The sequence below is a fragment of the Corvus cornix genome, chromosome 14, assembly GCF_000738735.6.
Source record: "Corvus cornix cornix isolate S_Up_H32 chromosome 14, ASM73873v5, whole genome shotgun sequence".
Lineage (NCBI taxonomy): Eukaryota > Metazoa > Chordata > Aves > Passeriformes > Corvidae > Corvus > Corvus cornix.
The window spans coordinates 8,402,954-8,419,823 of record NC_046344.1 but is presented as its reverse complement, the minus strand read 5'-3'; the positions used below and the strand labels follow the sequence as shown (position 1 = coordinate 8,419,823).

General features: G+C 54.6%; 1 protein-coding gene across 2 annotated transcripts in view; it reads right to left on the bottom strand.

The window, feature by feature from the left end:
• The window catches only part of PRKCB (protein kinase C beta), a 95,376-nt gene that overhangs the window by 54,826 nt on the left and 23,680 nt on the right, over positions 1–16,870 (bottom strand). The window lies entirely within an intron of this gene.

Here is a 16,870-nt window from a genome sequence, read left to right as displayed (position 1 = left end):
GTGACAGATCTTAAAGAATCATTTGTCACTGTTGATAACTTCAATTGATGGGCCAGATCCTCCTCCAAGGGTCTCAGCCCCTCTGACCCTGCAGCTGGAGGTGGCAGCACTGCTGGGGCTCCCCAGGTCTGGGGAACAGTGGCACCACCTCGCAGCCCATGTCACCTCTGTCACCTCCTGGGTGCCAGGTCTGGCCTGGGTCCACCCATGCTCTGCATCCACACTACGCTCCAGAGATGCTCAGCTCCAAGCATCCATCCCATGCCCCGTCCCACAGGATGAGACCTCACCTCCAAGGGGCCCAAAGGGAGCCCAGGCAGGAATGGAGCAAATGGAACAAGTTCTGATTCTGAGGGAAGCCTGGGCACCACACTCTGCTCTGCCTCAGGGCTCTCCTATCTACCACATCCTTTTCCCAAGAGCTGTAGCTACGCTGAATGAAAGCCTGTGAAAGATGAGGGGCAGGGACTGAGGTTTGGAGACAGAGCACAGGAATCAAACTGAGCTGTGCAAGAATGGAGCAGGTTCCAGTTGCAGCAATATGGGACTTCTCCTAAGGAACAAGGAAAAGGCAAGTGACATTGGCCATGATCCTCACAATCCCCTCTTTGTGCCCTGCTACATCCAGCTGTAAATTTGTTTTTCTTTTCACATTTTCCATTGTGAAAAAAAACAAACCCAGAAGGTTTTAGAGACAGAACAGCTGCCAAGAACTCTCTCCTTGCAGGACCTCTCACTTGCTTTTCTGAGTCAAACAAACAAACATTTTCTTGAAAGCGTTGCTCACCATTTCTGTCATTTGTATATGGAGACAGAAGCATCTGGGAAGCAGGAAAGAAGAAATTAGAACTCTATTAGCAGGGATTTCTCCTGAAGTGTGTGTACAAACTCAGTAAGCTCCATGACACCCCGAGCACAGGTGCTGGCGGAGGGTGGGCGCTGCTGCCAGAGGCTGGGCTGTGGAGGGAGCTTCCCAATGGAGCTGGGATCATTCCAGCTCCACAGAGGATACCAGAGTCCCACAGAGCAGAACTTATGATGGAATGGTTTGGGTTGGAAGGGACCTTAAAGGCCATCCCTGGAAGTGTCCAAGGCCAAGTTGGGCAGGGCTTGGAACAACCTGGGATAGTGGAAGGTGTCCCTGCCTGTGCCAGAGGTGGGACTAGATGAGCTTTAAGGTCCCTTCCCACTCAAATCATTCCAGGATTCTGTGATTCTAATCTATGGTAAGGATAATCCATTGGAAGATGGGCCAGCAGAACACTCCCCTACACATCCAAGGCAAACCTGAGCTCTCTGCCCATGGCAGTGGTGGGGGCTTTGCATCTACTACTTCAAAGGAAGCTCCACAAGCCTCAGAAGGATCCACTGGAACACTTCCCACATGCTTAGGTGAGTGCTCCATCTACGCAAAAGGAAAACAGGGCCAAGAGAATGAATCAGGAGCAGGATCTCATGTCAGCAATCCTGTCTCAGCTCCTAAACGTGACCTGCCCAATGGATATGAGGAGGCTGCATAGATCTTTCCACTGCCGTGCCCTCCTGCTGTCATCACACTTCAGCAGTTTAAGCCCATGTCTTTGTCAGTTCAGAAACCCCAGCACGAGCAGCAGCTTTCCCAGGTTGCTAATTAGACAGTTAATTTGTAAATCTTATTATTTGGATAATAAAGTTATCAAATCCCACTGGTGAGCTACAAACATCCCAAGTCATTTGTACACAACAAGAATGAAAGATTAACCTTTCCCATTCCTTACTGCATAATGCAGGCGTGTTTCCTGGCCCTAAACTCTCCTTCAGAGCCAGCTCCATTACAGGGGGCTTGGGAGACATCCCTGTCCTGGGAGAAGTGAAGGATACAAACCCTATGGAAGGTAAGAGGCAGAGCCCTGAGCTCAGCAACTCTCTACAGCCTTAAGAGATTTGCTGGAATGCACATTTTTTACAGCAGCCCCAGCACAACACCTCAGGTCTGAAAAGATTTGCACTAAAACATCAGGGCAAGGTCACACACCTCTATTCCCTGGGATCCTGACACAGTCCTGGGAAGAAAGAGCTCCTGGAAGGTTGGGTTTGACAGCTAAGAAACCACACCAGCAACAGGGCATTCTCAAACCCTAGGAAACAGTCTTATTGTGGAGGATGAAAAAGAGAGAAAATGCTAGAAAATGCTAACACAGTATTGCTTAAATATATACATACACACACACACACAGAAAGGCGTTTTGGCTTAAACCACTGCTCAAAAACCCTCCAGAAAAACCATAAAGCAGTTTCCCTGCTGATTGCCTACTGATTCCAGAAGCTGCCAATCAGAAAAACCACAAAATGTGTTCCAGGCGTTTGAAGGTTGCAGAGCACGCGTCTGGCTGCAGCTGCAGCATGGGAAGGGTTATCCTGGGGAAGGGACCTGTGGGGCAGCTCAGCAGAGCATCCCCAGCTCCAGCTGCCGAAGGTTCAGGGTGTTCCCCGGGAGGCAGCAGGACAGGCTGCAGAATTCCAGCTTTAAGCACCAGCGTGGGGCCGGGAGCAGTTGGCTGCCTGCATGGTTTGGAACGATGCTGCAAATTCCTGCAGCAGCAGAAGCTGCAGCGAGTCCTCGGCAGCGGCTCTGACAGCTGCTGATCCCGGGAGCAGCATTCCCAGCCCAGCCCTGCACATGCTCCTTGCTCCTGCAGGATATTCCCTCCTCTCCTGTTTACACCATGTGAACAAGCTCAGAAGCGTTTCCCTGCCATCCCTCACCTCACACGCTCCCTCTCCCCTCACACGCTCGGGCACTTTGCCCAAAGATACGACAATGTCCAAAGATTTGCTCTCCGAATACAAAATCCTTCCTAGGCCAGAGTTTCTGCCCAGGAAAAGCCCTTTATCAAAGCTTTAAGCTCTTTACACTGGCACCAGGCTACCCTGGGAGCCAGCCCAACACAAGCAAAGGTATTCCCAGGAATATGAAATCCCAGGAAAGGCTCAGGTCAGTGTTTTATTGGCAAACACCTGAGACTGCTGAGCCCATCCTGGAGAGCCAAGGGAGAGCACAAACCTGTGGCATCCCTGGCACATGGAGGAGTGAGGCTGGCTCAGGGTGACAAATGCTCTCGTGCCCCTGCTCACTCCCAGCCTGGCACATGGGATCGGATTAGTCCCATCTCCCACACGGAACATCCTTAGCTGCAGGAAGGTATCCAGCCCTCTCCAGAGCCCAGCACCGTGACAAATGGCTTCCTGCAGGAATGAACCCTGCCTGGCAGTCCACGGAGCAGCCCTGCCTTCCACTTGAGCTCCATTTGTTGCTCTAATTTCATTGCATGAACTCCTTGTCCCAATGTTCTGAAGAAGGGAATAATCAATTTTTCCGAGTCCTTCATGAAATGAATAATTCAGGGCTGTCACCTCTTATGCCTCCTGAGTCCACCCCTTCCCAGAACACACATTCCCACTGAAGAGAAGCCTTTGTTCCCCTGTCAGGCCAGGGAGAGGTCTGGAAACACCAGGAACAGTCTTGGATACAGCATGTCAAGCAAGGGAGACAGATGGAGAGTTAACAGAGACAGAAGAAGGTTCAAGCAAGATTCATCTAAAAATCAAAGCCAGGGAGGAGTTCAACCATCCCCAGGGAGCTGACGGAGCTGAGCTTTGGCAGATGGCTCCAGTATCAGGGAAGCTCAAAGATTATTTCAAGCGTGTGTAGCTGTTCCCTTCCAACCTGTGGATATTCTCATTTGGATAACGTCTCCACTTCCCAACGAACAACAGCTTTAGGAAACAGCTTGGAATTCAGATTAGCAAAACTGAAGAAAACAGAATAACACCAAAAAAAAGACTTTTTAAAGGAGCTTTGTGCTGCTCCACCTACGCTGGGCAAACCCCTGGGGTCAGAGGTACCAGCCTGGCCCCGGTGAGGGACCAAAACACGCCCCAGACAGGGCTGCCCACGACTTTCCATTCCATGGTAAAAAATCAGACTCACGACATCAAACAGAGGCAGTGAAGCATGGTAATCATAAAATAAGGGGAAAGAAGGACTCCAGGAGGGGAAGTCCTGAATTTCTGACAGCGCTTTACAGCTTTTAATCACTTAGAGCACACAGAGAGAGAAGCTGAGCTAAAATTTGTGCTCTTTGGATTTAATCCCCAGCTTTGGTTAAAAGCTTTCTGGGGTTCTTACAGCACAACAATCTTCAGCTCCTCAGACTTCAGTGGTTTTCCCAGCGTCAGCTCCAGAGAGACACACTAAGAACAACCATGATCCACAGGGATTTTTGGACAGCACCGGGAACAGGGACGGGGATGTCGAGGGGCTACCACAGGTCCAGGCTCGTGTGCTGGGTGCTCCTTGGCTGCAGGACAAAGGGAGGGACACCAAGGGCCCTGCCCTCCCTCCCTGGGTCTGTGTCTGCTCCAGCACAGCACAGCAGCCCCAAGGAACAAGGAGAAACTTCTGTCCCCTGGAAGACACTGGAATTTTGCTGATTTGCTCCACCGGGCACACGGCCCCAGTACAGCGGCATCCCGGCATCGGGATGAGCAGGGAGGTTAAGGGAGAGGACAAAGGGAACCAGGAGAGGAGGAGAGGCCACTGACTTCAGGGGAAGGATGAAGGAGGGTGCAGGGGTAAGGAGGGTGAAAAGGCATTGCTGCCTGGTTTGGCTGTTTTACAGAAAGGAAGAGACATTTTCCTTAAGGAAAGGGGGGGAAATGGAGGCTCCTCTTCTGTGAGGTCTCCCCAGCTCGTTTCTCTAGAAGGCTCTGATTGCCTGAACAGCTACAAAGATTTCAATCCCAGGGAGTGATTCTTCCCCAGCTCAGTTAATCCTGCACCAGTGGGACACAGAAACCTCCGTCACAGCCCCAAGGGGGCCTAGCCTGGCAAACCAGTGCTGAGAGAGGTGTCATCGAGTTCCAGGAAGATAAAACTGCATTTCCTGGGGTTTCTGAAGCAAAAGCAGCAGGATGTATCTTTTTTATGTTATACAATCTTCCAGCCATCACAAAAGCAATTGGCACTGTCTCTTCTGCTCTCCGGGAGATTCTGGCAGCGGTGCCTGGAGCAGGGACCACACAAGACCCTACACAACAGGCCCAGCACTCCTCATCCCAGGCTGGCTTCTGGAGACTGATGGAGCATGGACACAAACACGTGGGGGATCAGGGCCTCCCCAAGTCCCTTGGCCAATGCCATATCCCATTTTGAAGGGAGACAAGGATGTTCCAGCTCCTCCTGGCCCCCCCAAGGCCTTTCCAGTGAGGAGCTCAGTGACAGGAATTAGATGCCTGAAGAGCAGGAATCCTGTTCTGTGCAAATCCCTGTTAGGAAAAGGGCAGACTGAAATATCCTCATTTATTTAGGCTCCTCATCTGCCCAAAAACCCAGGTCCAGGCTTTTTGCTCACATGTCCCATTGACTCTACAAGGAAAACTCTCAGTTGTCCAGGAAAACTGATCCCTCACTCTTCTGCCCGTTTGCTCTTTGGGAGGGGAAGAGGGGCGACTTCAACTCTTGAGCAAGAGCCCCAGGATGCTGCAGAAGGGCCCTGTCTCCCCAGCCTGCACCCGCTGCCCCACGCCCCCACATGGGGCTGGAGCTATTTCCAGAGACACAAAGACATTAATTTTACATTAGAGAGCCTGTCCCGGCTGCAAGAAAATCAGCTCAGAATTTAAATACTTCATCAGCATTTCTGCCATCCTGAGCTGTAACAGAGATTCACTTTCAGGCTGAATAATTCAGCCCCGTGTGGCCCTGGGCAGCACGGGGACCGAGCGGCCGCCACCGCTGTGCCAGGGGGAACCAGCTCAGGGGCCAGCAGGGCTGTGCCCTGACCCCCAGTGGGGACGCCCCCAGGCCCTCGGGAGGGGCAGGATGTGCTGGCAGAGTGGCAGCTCAAAGCACACTCAGTTGTCCCCATATCCCCCTGTAGGCTCTGACCCCAGCACAGGCCCCAGACAGTCCCAGCAGCATCCACAGCTCCCCCAGGGAATCGCTTGAGCAGCTGATTTCTCCTCATGCTGCAGTGCCAGCCCCTGAAAGGCACTTGGGGTTCAGAGCCCCCAGCACAGCCCTGGGGAGCAGCAGGCTGCGTCTCCATGCAGCGTGAGCAGTGCTCACGAGCTCCTATTTCCCTGTGAGATTTGGGGGCTTGGGAAAATGCAAAGAATACAAAGCAAATGGAGCTTTGCAGGAGGGGAAGCAGGAGCCTTGGTGCTCCCTGTGCGTCTGGAGGGTGGAGAGACCCCAGAGATGCAGGGTCAGACACCTGCCCCCGGCTCCCGCAGTTCCAACCCAGCTTCCAGGGAATGCCACCATCCAACGCCAAGCTGCAGCAGCATTCTGCTATCAGAGCTGGGTACAACTGGCACCTGCAGCCTCCTGGGTAAGACCTTGTCAACAAAACTCCTGTGAATCCAGTGCCCACAGTGCCCAACAGCAGAACCAGCCCCAGCAGCTGGGGAGGAGGGGGAGGGAGGCTGCTCTCTGCCTGTGCTTCTGAAAGGGACATCTTTAACATTCCTCTTTTTTCATTGAAAGGGGTTGAGTATTTTGAGCCCAGCCACGTGCTTTTAGAAGGACTTCATGAACAAAACACCCAAAACCGCCTGCAGTTTTCCATGAAATACCATAATGAATTGACAACATCCCCTGCATGACAATGAATGTGCTGGAGCCAGGCGGGATGAGGAGCATCAATCATCCCCGGCAGTGGAAGAGGAGTGGGTGGGGACGGGGACGATGAGAGCAGCAGCGCTTGGATCAGGGAGAGATCTTCATTCTCCCACCGCATGTGCCAGAGCCACACCTAGAGCCACGTCCAGGCTCTAGGACAGGGCTGCCTGGGCAGAGGGGCTGCTCCAGGAAGCAGCACAAGTGATGCAGCTGGCCCAGATTTTGTGGCTCTTGCTGGCACAGGAACCTGTGCCACATTCAGATGCGGCAGAGGGTGAGTCTCTCCACCCAGGACATGGCAGAAGTCCAGCTCCTGCTTTCTCTTCAAATTGCAAAAAGCTGCTTGGGAGCAGCGGGCAGAGCATCCCAACATCCAAAGACACCCTGGGGGAACAGCTCTTCCCTGCCCTGTGCCTGTCCCTGGACCATGCAGGTGCACGGCCGAGTCCCACCACAAAACAAGCTGTGGAGAGACCAACAGCAGCTCCTGGAGAACTCTCAGAGGGACTCTTTGCAGCTTGGGGGTGGTTGCAGGGCATGCAGACACCACATTGCCCCACTCACCCACTCCCCAAATCCTGCTGCCCCAGGACACAGCAGGGAAGCTCAAAGCCAGGGAAAGGAAGCGGGCACTGTTCCCCTGCAGGCACCTTTGTCCCTGCACAGACCCACGCACAGGGCAGGGAAGCTCCAGCCGAGTGCTCCCACACTCCCACCCTGACAGAAGTCCTGCAGCAACGGGAGGGGAGCGTGCTTCCCCAAGTCCTTAATTACAGCCAGGTCACACACTGCAGCAACAATAACAGGTAATTTTTCAAGTTGGAATTTGGTTCTTTCCATGTTAACAATCCTCTATAACTTGTTTCTTAAAAGCCTGGATTATGAGCCCCATGCTCCCGCGTGGAGAGAAGGTTGGCACGGTGAGAAGGACACGCTGGGCTGCAGGGGACAGCCCCAGACCTGGGGCTACCATGGTCAAGGCAAGCAGAGACACTGATGATTTGGGGATCACAGGCATTGGAGAAGGAACAGCCAGGTGCTGGCCAAGGTCAGGCAGAGGAGAAGCTTCTGAGATGCAGAACTGATGGACAGCCTTGGTGTGTACCTTAGACAGATGGGGACAGGCACTGAGGACACTCTGCAGCCCCCTCTGACCCAGTGCCTTTGCAAGGGGCTGGGGCCTGGGTCCCTGGGGACATCCCTGAGGACATCCCTGGTGGCTGCAGCCAGCTCCAGTCACAAACACCCACACACCATCTTGAGGACCAGCCCCAGCCCCCCAACGACACCCTCAGCATCTCCACCAGCGAGAGATGAAAAATAAGTGCTCTGTGATTAATCAAAGCCCCGAGGGAGCAGATTAAACAGTCTTGGCAATTAGTTCTGGATTTCTTACGAAGGCACTGGAAGACAGTGGAAAGCTGCTGCAGTCCCTGAGGATGAGCACTGAGTCCTCCTAAAACCCTGCACCAGTTACACAACTCGCCGCGCGCTGTGGCGATGTGTTAAATTACAGATGGTCTCAATTAAAAGTGCAGAGATGGAAAGGAGGCTTGGAAAAAAAAAACCTCCACACGAGAAGAAAGAGAAGATCATTAAAAACTTGGCAGCCTACTTTGACTCTGGTGACCTGGTAATTTAATATTGTAATTGAAACTCTGGGTCAGACTCTTGAGAGGAGGGAGAAATATGGAAAGGTATCCTGGCAGGATCAGTGCTGCCCAGACGAGAGGTCAGGCATTAGGAGAGGGCAGTCCCAGCACAGATAACCCACCACCAACCCAGCTTTGGCTCTTGCAGCTCCAAGCCCCAGAAGATGCCTGCTCGCCTGCTTTGAAGCCATTCCTTTTTGTCACAGCGTACTAATCCTGTTCAAGGCAGATAAAAACCCCGTCCGCAAAGTGCTAATAACGTAACTCAGTTAAAGCTGGATTTTGTAGCTTATCTCCAAGACAGAGAGGGGAACTTCACTCCCATTTTCTTCCTCACATCCCCCCCCCCTTCCCCCCTAATTTTTAATATTCTGAGCACTATCTTATTTCCAAAAGCAGAGACCAAGTGGCACTGCCCAGAGGACACTGCCCGCACCTCCAAACAGGTGAGGAGGCTCAGGACCATGAGGTTGGTGAAGAGTCTTTCAGCACCCAAAGGGTTCCAATTCCAGCTCTGCCTGCAGCTGGTGCCCACCCAGTTCTCCCAGCACTGGTGCCACAAACGCCCCAGCGGTGGCCAGAGCCAGAGTGAACAACCAGAGGTGGCTCCAGCCTGGGGACAGGGACACCCCGCTAAGGTGAGGGGATTAGGGAGCCCTTCCAAAGGGTTCTTTCCCTTCCAGAGCCCTCACCTTCCCTCCAGAAGCTTGTGACCAGTGAGCCAAGAGCTGGAGTTCAACACCAGCCCCACAAATGTCAACAATTTAAACTCTTTGAACAAAACACCATCAAGAGCAGACCATGAACGCAGAGTGACTGTGCAGCAAGGGCTGGGAGCCATTTATACACTGCTAGAGAGCACAGGCTGTAATCCTGCTCCCCTCTGCATTTCTAAAAAAAACCAGAACACTGCATGGTCCCTTTGCTTTCCAGGAAGTGCAGAAAACAAAAATAATCATGAATACAACAGAAACATTTTTTTTGTGTCCGATATGAAGAGTAATGACTTCCCTGCTGCTGCCTCAGGCTTATTTTGAGCTGGCAGCATCTTAGGAGGGTTTGTTCTCCATACACCAAGCGATGTTTGAAGGGTTTCTTGAACACCCAGGAACGTGAACAGCTCCATTTAACTACAAGTGAAAGCATCAATTAGCCAGGGCCCTGGTAAGGTGAGGCTGCCTACAGAGGATTTATTCAAAGTTCCAGTTGTGTTGTTGTGCACAGCCCTGGGTTTCCAATACCAACCACTGACCGTGTCCCCTCTGCGGCCACACCACCAGCACAGCACTTTTCTGGTGACCAGGAACAGGAACCCATGGCATGAACTTGAACCAGATAGTTTGAAAGATCCCTCCCAATCCATAAAGTGCCCTGGCAGCACTTTAAGCCCAGGCACAAACAGCTCCTGTCATAACACACCTCCTGTCCACATCACTGAGCAAATGGAGCGGTCAGACAATCTCAAGACACTTTTCTGTCCACCTCTGGCCTCTCTCCTGTTGCACACTAGGTTCTCTCCCAGCTGAGCAGTCACCAGGACACTGCTGGGCACCAGTGGCCACTGGAGGGCTGGAGCCCAGCACAGTGTGTCCTTCAGCACCTTCACTTCCACCTGGTCAACACACAGGAACCCCCCAACCAACAGAGTGCCCAGAGCAGGTGTGGCTGCCCCACGATCCCTGGAAGTGCCCAAGGCCAGGCTGGACAGGGCTTGGAGCAACCTGGGATAGTGGAAATGTCCCTGCCCATGGCAGGGGTGGCACCGGATGAGCTTTGAAGTCCCTTCCAACCCAAACCATTCTGGGATTCTGTGAACTTATCCAGACAAACATTATCCAGCATATTTCCTGCTCCTGCATGGTGGGAAGCCAGAAAACATCCAGGGAAGCTGGCTGCTGAAGCTGCTCCCCTGCCTCCAGCACAGGAGAGCGGCCAACTGGACTTGTCTTGTTATCTCAACCCCTTCCTCCCACTGCACAACACAGGCTCAGCACCACCCTGACACAGGACAGGGGTTCCCTTGGCTTTGCATTGTCCCAAGCCTCCCCATGAGAGCAGCGTGTCCCCAGACCTCTGCAGCTGAGGGGGTTCAGAGGGGCCGCAGGGGCTGGAGCCTGCACCCCCCAGCACTCCCCAGCACCCCCCAACACAGCCCAGCACAGCAGCCCCCAGCACCGCCCAGCACAGCCCAGCATCCCCCCAGCACCCCCCCAACACAGCCCAGCACCCCCAGCACAGCCCAGCACCCCCAACACAGCCCAGCACCCCCAACACAGCCCAGCAGCCCCCAGCACCCCCAGCACAGCCCAGCATCCCCCCCCAGCACCCCCCCACCACAGCCCAGCACCGCCCCAGCACCCTCCAGCACCCTCCAGCCCAGCACCCCCCAACACAGCCCAGCACCCCCCAGCACAGCCCAGCACCCCCAGCTCCGCTCGCCCAGCCCCGGCAGCGTTATCACAGCAGCTCCATCTGCTCGGGCAGTGCTGACTCACAATCCCCACGCTCCACCCCGGCCCCCCACGCTCTGCACCCTCCCACAGCACCCAGCCTGGGGGGCTGAGCACCCAGCAGCCACCCCGGGAGCCACAGACTCAGCCATGGGCATTAAGGCTGTTTTAAAATAGATGAAGAATAAAATCAAGCATTATTTGGCCCTCGCTGTCTCTGCTTTGAAGAGCTCCCTGCTACCACTGTGGGAGGATCAAACACCCCAGGCTGCCGCAGGCAGGGGAGGGATGTTTCCGTCACCAGTTCTCACCAAAGGACCCCCCTAAAAAGCCACCAGCAGCTCTCACGCCCCAGCACAGAGTCTCCGAACAAACACCCCTCAGTCAGCACCAGGAGCCAGGCGGCGCCCAGGGAAGCAGCAGCAGCCCAGGGCAAAGGGAGGGAAGGCTGGAGAGCCCCCTCCCACCACCGGGGCATGCCAGGGTGGGCAGTGGGTCAGATTATCAACAAGCACAACAGCAGAGCCATGGCCAGGGACTCCTGTGGCAGACGAGGCCCTGTCACACACCCACAGGATGTTTGTCTGGAGCCGGGATTTGTCCCGAGCACACACCAGGTGTGTGGCTGAGCACAGGACAGAGCTTGGCTGCCCCAGCCTGAGCAGACACGCCTGATCCCATGGAGGGCAGAGGCACAGACCCTGCTGAGGAATTGTTCAGGGGGCGCCTCTTAGGAACAAATTGTTCCTATTCTCCAAATCCTGTTCAAACCAGCAGCAGCCAGGTCGGTCACAGATCTGTCCTGGTGATGCACCTGGCAGGATCCAGCTGCTGAGCAGCATCCCCTGTGCATCCCTGCACCCCGGGGTCCCTCTGCCAGCACCGTCCCAGAGCCATCACCCGCAAGGGCACAGTGTGGAGCAGAGGTGGCACCAGGCAGTGCTTGCAGGAGCAGGGTGAGCTCCAGCTCCCTAAAGCAGCCAAAAGCTCCAGCTTTACGTAACAAACTGGATGCTAAGAGGGAAGGACATGCTGGGGTAGGAGATGCTGTGGCTGAGGCTCCCAGGGAAGGGCTCTGCTGAAGGCTCCCGAGCTGCAGCCCTACACAGGACATGCCAGGGGACAGGTCAGCAGCCCTGGCACAGTTTTCAGGGACAATGTGCTATTTTGTAAACACATTGCTATGCCAGGTGCTCTCTTAACCCCATCACCCAGGGCTGACCCTCCAGCACTTGTGCCAAAGTGTCAGGGAAAAGGAATGAGGGGAGGGACCCTGGGGATTACCAGGCACCTTCAAGACCCCCTTCCCAGCCAGCCTCCAACCAGCTCTTCATCCCTCAGGTGAAATCCTCCCAGAAGCACCACACTGGAAAATATTTCACACACTCGCCTAATTTCCCCATAAAAATGGGAAATGAGACCATCCCAACCCTTGCTGAAGTCACAGCCTCTCCCCACTGCTCCTTCCTCTCCCTCCTCCTGCAGTGCTCCAGTCCTAGTTTGTGTTGTGAAGAAACTCCCACGGGATTTGTCCTGGGACAGCCGATCCCTCGGAAAGCCTCGGAGCGCTGCCTCCCACCAGAAGACAAGACGAGAGCTGGTGAGGAGAGCAGGCAAAAACACATCACAGAAAAATCTCAATGATTTGGAAAACTTCCAATCAAGGAAAAAAACATTTATCAAGCAAAGGCCTTTTCACATGAGAACAAACAGCAGCGCTGGGGATCAAGGGCAGCCTGGGCAGAGCCAAAGTCCAAGGAAAAGATGGATGGATGCCTGCAGGGATCCTGGCGACAGCGAGGCTGAGCTCAGGGCAGCAGGGGCTCTCAGGGGGACACAGCAGCACCAGGCAGCCTCCCAGACAAGTCTCACCCCACAGACACTGCTGTGCCCACTTCAGGCATAAATCAGGAACGGACAGAGCTGGGCACAGAGCTGCAACCCCCTCCAGTTTTGTTCCAGCAACAACCCTGCCCCTCCCTGCTGTCAGACCTCTCCAAATTACAGCCCCTGCACAGGGGCTGTGGGGAGCAGGGGCTGGGTGATGGAGCACTCCAGTCATGACTAGAGCACCCATAACCTGCCTTCCACTTTATTTCAACCCTGCTCAGCCCTGAACTTTTGGGAGGGAGGGAGCTGCCAAGATAAGAAACGCTGCCACTTCCTCTGCAGGAAACAACAGCTCTGTGAAGAGAGGGCTGTAGCAGGGCAGCTCCAGCAGCGGCACATGGTGATGGGGCAGAAAGCCTTGGGCCACCCAGAGGATGCTCATTCCCAGCTCCTGGTGAGGGTTTAGCTTTCCTTGGCTTGGTTTATGCTCATCCTGCCGGTGAGGCAGATCCTGGCCAAGCCAGGGCAGCAGGGCCTGGCACACGGCTTACCCTCACTGCCAGCCCAGCCTGGCTGGACCTCGTGAGGCTTTGGGATCACCTGGCACCTTGCTGGGGCACGGAGAAGGGAGGGAAGGAGGGGAGGATTGCTTGCTGCTCTCCTGGGCCCCAGCCAGGAGAGGAATGCTCACTTCCCGGGAGAGGTTTGCCAGCAGCACCATGAACAGCAGAGCCCCTCGGCACTGGCCCTCGCAAGACGAGCGCTCCCACGCTGCAGCCCCCACAGCCGCAGCAAGGGCAGCGCCTTACACGGGGTCTGCTTGGCTTCCCCCCGGACAACAGGCCATTATCTCCTGACAGGCTGGAGCGCCGGGTGTTATTGCACAGCAACATCTCTGCCTTGAAGACATTCAAAGGGCTGCAGCTGGCAAGATGCTAGTGTACTTGGCACCGTGTTTGATGCTCCACGGATAAGATATTAAAATAACATTTCCAACATGCAGATTTACTGTGTCTGCTCCCTCCCCGCTCCAGCCAGAGCTGTTTAGAACAGGGTTTTATTGATGCTGCCAGACAGGCAGGAGGAGTCACCTTGCTACGGGAGGAGTGGGCAGCTCTGTCCCAGGGATCTGTCTGTCCCTGCCCCCAGCTTCCCCCAGGGAAGCTCTGGGATGCAGCAGCACGTGGGACGAGCTCAGGAACCTGCTCAAGGTGATGGCCATGGAGAGCTGGGACAGAGGAGCACCAGCCCTTGGCCAAGGTCAGTGGAGAAGGTGAAATCAGACACTACCTACAGGATCACATTAAGGGAAGTGTTTTAAAACACACTGCTGGGGAGCAGGAAGTCAAACCTGCTTCATGTTTTACCTTATTTTAAAATAAATTGTTTAGGTGAATTTTATTTTAACAAAGTGGCTGAAGCACTTGTCTTCTGCTGTCCTAAAAAACTCCATCAACCCAGGGACTGAGTTTGCTGTTCGTGGGGAACAGTCCTGTGCAATTACACACCACTGGGTTCAATGAGAACATTATCTGGGCTGGCAGCTCGAGGAGGAGGAGGAGGAGGAGAGGAGGAAAGAGAGTTTTATTTACATGGAGGTCTGCAAAGAGCTTTCCTGGCTCACTTTGCCCGTCCACGTCCCTGCTGGCCAATACGACTTTATTAATGTTTACGATATGCCCTACTTTTTAATGCGGCTCTGTCCCGCTGAAAGAATCCATTTGCATTTTTAATGAAATTTGGATAAGCAATTTAGCTGGATCCCCAGCTCGCCAGGCTCCAGAAGCACCACCCAAAGCCCAGAGAACACAGCCTCCGGAGCTCCTGCCAGCCCTGGTGTCACCCGGAGTAGCCCCGGAGCCAAGAGGGGACATTTCATCCCAATTCTGTGCTGGCACAGCTGGCACAGCACCCACCCCGCCCCAGCCATCGTGCCCAGAGGCAGCTTTACATCCAGTCTATTTTAATAGAGGAATAAAGGGGAAAGCTCCATACATAAGAGACTAAGTGGGACAATAAAAATCTGTGAGCTCACCCAAAATGTCTCCCAGCTGTTCTGCAGCACTTCAGAGGAACAAAATAGGGCAGATTTCAGAAATACTGAGTTGTGCTTGTGTGTCCCCAGCCAGGATCTGCAGTTCACACCGGCCTCTTCCCGGGTGCCCTTTGCTAAGCAGGTGAGAAGAGAGGAACCTCTCTGCCGAGCCCTGAGGAGCTGTCAGCAGAGCCAGGACAAGAAGGAACAGAAGCTCCTGGTAACTCCTTGAAATTTGCAGCTCCGGCTCCCACAGTGAGCAGCAGCCCCCAGCTGCGTGCCCACCCTCGGCCACACCGGCTCCTCCACGCCAAGTTTTTCTATGCCACCAGTGTGATTTCTGGAATAAAAACCTGATCTTCAGCAGAAGAGACACTCACCCTTTTCCTGTGGCATGCTACAGGGCCAGGCCACCTCGCTAGGGCTGGAAAATCAGCTGCAGCAACTGGATCAAAAATTCCACCCCAATTCCCAGCAATTTCCCCACCTGGAGTTTCCCTTTCCCTTTGGAAGGGATCACGGTGCAGCATCGCCACAGCATCACCCCACTGAGGCACCTCACCCACCCTCCAGTGCCTCACAGCACCTGCAGAGCCCGGGGAATGCTGCAGAGATGGCCCCAACACTGCTCTGCACAGCAGCCTCGTGCACATCCCTGCAGGAAGAACAACGTTCCTGGGAGATTAAAGGCTGCCTGGAATTGCTGGGGTTGAACAAGGAGGCATGAACCCACCACCCCACCACCGCTGTGGGGATGCTCCCCCTCCATGCTGCCTCCAAAGCTCCCACAAAGCCGCTCAAAAGTTCTTGTCAACACAAACTTGCGTCTGTTTGAAGAGTCTGGGGTGAGAAAACCCCTAAAAGAGGTGCCTGTTCAACCAGATCTCATTGTAACCCCCTTCACGGTGCCCGTCCCTCGCACCCGAGCCCCGCTGACCGTCCCGGGGTCCCCCCAGCGCCGCTCCCGGCCCCCAGCTGCTGCCTCCTGCCCTTCCCTGTCAGCCACATCCCAGACCCAGCCTCAGCCCAGATTGGCAGCTGCTCGGGGGCGGTTTTCCATTTCTGAGCGCACGGCACCCGCTCCTCAGCACATGATCGAGTAATAAATATTTGGAAAGATCTGTTATTTTTACATAAACAGTCACAACACATTGCCGAGGCTGGGGAAAGAGCCGGCTCCTCGCTGCCGAGCGCTGCTCCGACCCCGCCAGCCCCGGGTCCCTGCTGTCCCCTCCCGCCTGCCCAGCACCTGGAGAGGGAGCTCCGAGGGATGCGGGGCCCGGGGCTCGCTCCTCCCGAGCTGCAGAGGCTCCTGGTGCCTCACTCTGGATCTCCTCAGCCCCTCTGAAGCCCCACCAAAGTCTCGCTGGAGCGCAGCACATGAGCACAGTTCCATCACCTCTCCCAGCTCCCTTTCCATAAAGTCACGGAACGGCTGAGGCTGGGAGGGATTTCTGGAAGTCATCTTGTCCAAGCCCTCTGCTCAAGCAGGGCCACCTGCCCAGGACCATGCCCAGATGGCTTTTGAATATCTCCAAGAAGGGAGACTCCACAACCTGTGTGGGCAGCCTGTCCCAGCCTTCCCCTTGCCATGGGACTGCTGTAACACAGAAAACCTTGGGCTCATCTTCCCTTCCCCCTGCATCTCCTGGCTGCTCCCATCTCCAACACCATCAGCCTGGCAAATGGCCAAAGACTCCTGAGCCCCCACGCAGCTCTGAGCTGGAATATATTCGGTCCCACTGTAAATCACTGCCGCACCACAGGCAGCTTATACTGAGAATTATGGAGACAGGAGCTAAAGGAGAGGAAGCAGGTTCAGCCCAGGACTCAAACTCACTCGCCAGCCACCCTGAGGGAAGCTCTTCTCTGCCCTTCAGACTCTGGAACATCAAACACCCACCAAACGCAAACCAATTTTTGGGTGCCTCCCCAAAAATTCATGTTTTGCACTCTGCCAGGATGCTAATTCACAGCAAACTGGTTCTCAAATAAACTACATTTACAAGGCTGAATCTCCTCCTGGACTGCATGTTTTCCTGCCTTACATCATCCTTCCTCCTTCAGCAGCTCCAGGACCTTCCTCCCCTCCCACCCTCACCAGGCACCACTGCTGGGCCATGGCCCAATGTGACACCCGCCTGCGTCAGCTCTCTTCCAACCTGGGGGCCATTAATAACAATTACCTTGTAATTCTCTTTCATTATCATATTATTTTGGATGGCAAAGGCTGACCCCA